The sequence below is a fragment of the Mauremys reevesii genome, linkage group 9 (assembly GCF_016161935.1).
Source record: "Mauremys reevesii isolate NIE-2019 linkage group 9, ASM1616193v1, whole genome shotgun sequence".
Taxonomy (NCBI): domain Eukaryota; kingdom Metazoa; phylum Chordata; order Testudines; family Geoemydidae; genus Mauremys; species Mauremys reevesii.
Genome location: NC_052631.1, coordinates 82656682 through 82660971, shown reverse-complemented (window position 1 = coordinate 82660971; position 4290 = coordinate 82656682). Strand labels below are relative to the sequence as shown.

General features: G+C 53.6%; 1 long non-coding RNA gene across 1 annotated transcript; it reads right to left on the bottom strand.

Annotated features, from left to right (window-relative positions):
- Positions 1-282: 282 nt before the first annotated feature.
- LOC120372331 lies at positions 283-4047 on the bottom strand. The gene is made up of 3 exons (XR_005584899.1): positions 2477-4047; positions 1486-1540; positions 283-498 (listed from the first exon to the last, which is right to left on the bottom strand). It is a non-coding gene; the product is annotated as an uncharacterized LOC120372331 (long non-coding RNA).
- Between the last annotated feature and the right edge of the window lie 243 nt (positions 4048-4290).

Below are 4290 nucleotides of genomic sequence, written 5' to 3'. Positions count from 1 at the left end.
CCCCATTCATAAGAGCTGATGCAAGGAGCAGCCAGAAGAAGCCATTTGCAGTGCTCAGCAATTTTTACTGGTCCTACAAAACCCAGGAGTGTATTCTTTAGTGCCATCAACTGGCACCTTATCTAGTAACTAACTAGCACATTCATACAGAGAGAGCACTGCTGTAACGCTCACCACATGCACTGGAATCACAGTGCCCCCCCCTTGTACATCAACACAAAAGCAGGCAGGTGTCATCCCTACCTTAGTAGTGTCAGATCTCCCATCACTTCTCAGAAATCACACTAGTGGGGGCATTGCTTGTGCACTGTTGAGCCCCCGAGCTTCAGCTCCCCTGCGTGGCAGGAGGGATAATTCCCCACTGTTTCATTGGTGAGGCTCAGCCCTGACTTGGTCTTCATCCTTAGCCCTGCTACAGCAATGCAGCCTCTCAGCCTCTCCCAGTATCTGGTATATAAACTGGCTGATGTGTTCCTGATTAGGTTCCTCTGAAGCAGGCTGTGTATGACAAATCAATAATGTGGGAGGCATGTTTGGCTAAGCCGAGTTGGCATCTTCCCCAAAATGGGGTGAGGGGGGAGGGGAATATTTCAAATATAATACAAAAAAAATCCAGCTTTAAATAAATATTAGGTTTAGACATCAACCTGCAGCAGCCGGACAGCTCCAGCCGGGATTCTGAAAACAGTTCCGATTAATCCAATCTGAGCTCCTGCTTCAGCTGGGGCTGCCTCAGAACTACAATCATCATTCAGCCTCAAAGGGCCCCAAACTGTTGGCATAAGAAGCGACCCTGGCGGCTGCTCTATCTTACTGCAGCCTGACACAGCAACCTAGAAGCTGCTTCAGAGCCTACAACCAACAGAGTGCAGAGGGCTCCCCAACCTGCCCCCAACATGACCCCTGCCCTGTCCCTAACAGTCCAATACCAGGGCCCTCAAGGAGGGGGAGGGAATGGGCCAAGGACGCCAACACTGTGCTGTTCCTGAGCTGGTGGAATTCCCACAGCTCCATTCCACCCCTAGGACACCCCTGGAACAGCAGAAAAGGTCTGTAGTTGGGGGTCAGACATTGGTTCTAAGAGTCAAGAGACCTGGATTCTATTTCCTCCTCTACCACTGACTCAGTGGCCAGGACAAAATGAGCCCAGCCATCAGCCAGGATGTCAGTTCTAGTGTGTGGCCCAAACAAAGGCACATTTAGAAGTTACTCATTGGTGCTGCTATTTTTTTGGCACATACAGCAAGGTCCTCAGTAGTAAATCTGCATTGGTCCCATGGCTATTGGTGGGAACAGAGTCAGAATGGCTATCCCAGTGAGCGAGTATAAATATGTGCCATATCCTTTCTGCAAAAGATGAAGCAACTCCCCAGTTCTGAGACAAGCAGCTCCAGTGTAACTTTCCAGAGTACCCAGACAGGGTGATCCACAGTCCACAGATCAGAACAGCCTGGAAAAACCAGCTAAATAAACACAGAAACGCACAGGAAGGTCTTTTGCTCTTGGATAGACAGTCAGGATTCTTTTGTCTTCCTTCCTCCTAAGAAAGATTAAAAAAAGAATCCCATGAAATGATATTTTTACTGTAAAGACACTGCATGATAAATGGGATTAGTGTGGTGGCGGTGGGGGGGGAGAAATCTCTCTCAGGGAATGGAATCCTAGTCTATCGTCTTGATGAAAAATAAACACGCACAATATGGTCATAGAATAAGTAGACCTGATTACTACTGGGAAGATGTAGAGGAGCAGCATCAGCACAACATTTTACAGTGTCTTTCCTTGTTTCTGGGCAATAGCTTTTGTGGGGAACATTGAACCTTTTGTGACTCCTAGGACTCACCCCCCCTACCAACATGGTGATGAACAGCATGAAACTCAAAATCCAGAGTAATTAAAGCCACCTTGTAGCAAGGTCTCAGTTGGTCTGCCGAGCTGCTGTGGGGAGATGAGTAGCTACTGCCTCATTGAAAGGCCTTGGTCACACCTCTCCGTCGATGGGGATCTAGCAGAGGGAGGTATGCCTTTGCAGTCCGTGTGACACAGGAGTACCGTCCAGAGTCCAAGGCATGCCCCTCAGGCCAGGGAGCGCCGGTAGGAATCAGTGACTCGCCCCCCAGGCAGAGGAGCACCAGCAAGAGGCAGTGACACGCCCCTCAGACAGGGGAGTGCCGGCAAGAGTATGTGACATGCCCCTCAGGCAGGGGAGTGCCAGCAAGAGGCAGTGCCGTGCCCCTCTGGCTGGGGAGCACTGGCAAGAGTCCTTAGCACTTTATCGGGGTTCTGCCACCCTGAGGTGGGGTGGCAGGGGTAGGGGAACATAGGCTCACCTAACTCCACTGCGTTCCAGCCCAGGGCCCTGTCAGTGGCAGGAGGAGAGGGTCCCACCACTGGGTCAGCGGGGATACGTCCGCAACACGCTGACCAAACACTAACTCACTGCACTGTCCAGTTCTGCCTCTGGGCTACTTCCTACCTGGTCTCTCCAGTGAGCCCCTCTGGTTCTTCCAACTCATTGGGGTATTCAGCTGCCGGTAGCCCTGGTAGCTCCAGCTCACTCTTAGCATTGGGCTCGAGTCGCTGCCCAGCTCCTACAATTCCTTGGGGTACTCGTGGCCAGCAGTCCTGGTAGCATGAGTCTTTCCTCTGGGTCAGATTTTCCCTGGTCCATGGGGTCCCCTGGTTCAGCAGCAGGGCCTACCTAGGCCATTGGGTCATGTGCTGGGCCTTCACGACCTTGCCATCTGCCTAGGCCAGCGGCTCATAGGCAAACCACAGTGTAGGGTCTTCCCTTTGGTCTTGACTAAAGTCTGCAAGGTCGGCAGGGGGTGGGGGGGAACCAGCTGTCTCTGGACAGTCCTGATCAGGAGTGGGAGCTGTTGTGACTCTGGGGTCAGACATCGTGTCTGGTGGAGTTCCCTCGAATGCTTCTTCTGTTGGTAGGGATCGGACTACCTCAATGAAGTCTGGCCAGTCACGGCCCAGAATAACCAGGTAGTCCAAGGAGGATGCCAGTGCCATGTTCATTAACTGGGTCACCCTGTTCACCATCAGAAGAACCCAAACCATGGGGTACAGTTTCACATCTCCATGGATGCACTGAATATGTACCTCCCCAATGCTCTTCTTGGCATCCAGGACAAGTGCCCGGAAGACAAGGGTCTGCCCACATCCTGAATCAACTAGACCAATAACGTGGGTCCCCATGACTTCCATGGGGACTGTCAGTTTTTCAGTGGACAGGGGACAGGCCCACAACTCCCCAGTGTACACCTGGCCAAAGTCGCAATCCATCACAGTGCAGTCTCGCTGCAGATGTCCGTACTCGCCACCCCAAAAGCAAGGTCCTGCCTCCGGGCCCTGGCTGCGCTGGTGCATTGGTTGTACTGCAGGATTGGCTAGGGCCCAGTAGCCAGGTCAAGAGCCCAGACGTGGTGCCAGGTGCGGGCTCTGGGCATCGGGGAAGGTCGGTCCCATTGCCGTCCGGTCGTTGGGTATGGGGTGGCGCATCAGGTTTGGATGTGGGCCCCCTTTCAGGTTTCTGTGTGCCGGCCCAGGAGGGTGGGGGGTGGGATGCCGGTTTTATCGGGGCCTCCACTTCTAGAAAGTCCTCCATAAGTGTGAAGGCCGTGCTCATGGTTCTGTGCTGGTGCCGCAAAACCGATGCCCTTCGCTGGGTTGGGAGGATGTGTACAAATTGTTTGAGGATGACCTCAGCTGCTGTCCAACGCTCGGGCTGTAGCCATTGGCAACAGGCATCCTTTAATTCCTGGGCCACAGCCCGGAGTCGGGTGCCCGGCGGGTAGACCTTCCCCTGAAACCGTCACCAAAATGTCTCCGGGGTGATGTCCAATGTGTCCAGGATCACCATTTTCATTTGGGCATAGATGCAGGCCTCATCATCCGGAAATCTGCAGTAAGCTCTCTGAGCGGGCCCCATCAGATAGGGCGTGAGGAGTGTCACCCATTGGCCAGGTGCCCAATCAGCCACTGAGGCAACCCACTTGAAAGTCACCAGATAGGTCTCTGGGTCGTTCTCAGGCCCCATCTTGGCCAGACAGATCAGTCTGGTGGTGGTGGTCGGGGGGGGGAGTTGGCTGCCCCCTCAGGTTGAGCCCCACCTGGGCCTGGCCACAGGGCTGCAAGTTGTTGGAAGCATTGTTGGTGTTGTTCGCGGTGCTGTGCCCCCAAAGTCTGAAGCAACTGCTGCTGTTGGGTGCCCAGCTGCTGAACTAGTTGTTGCTGCTGCTGTTGCTGGCTCTCAGCCAGGAATTTGAGAAGATTCTCCAT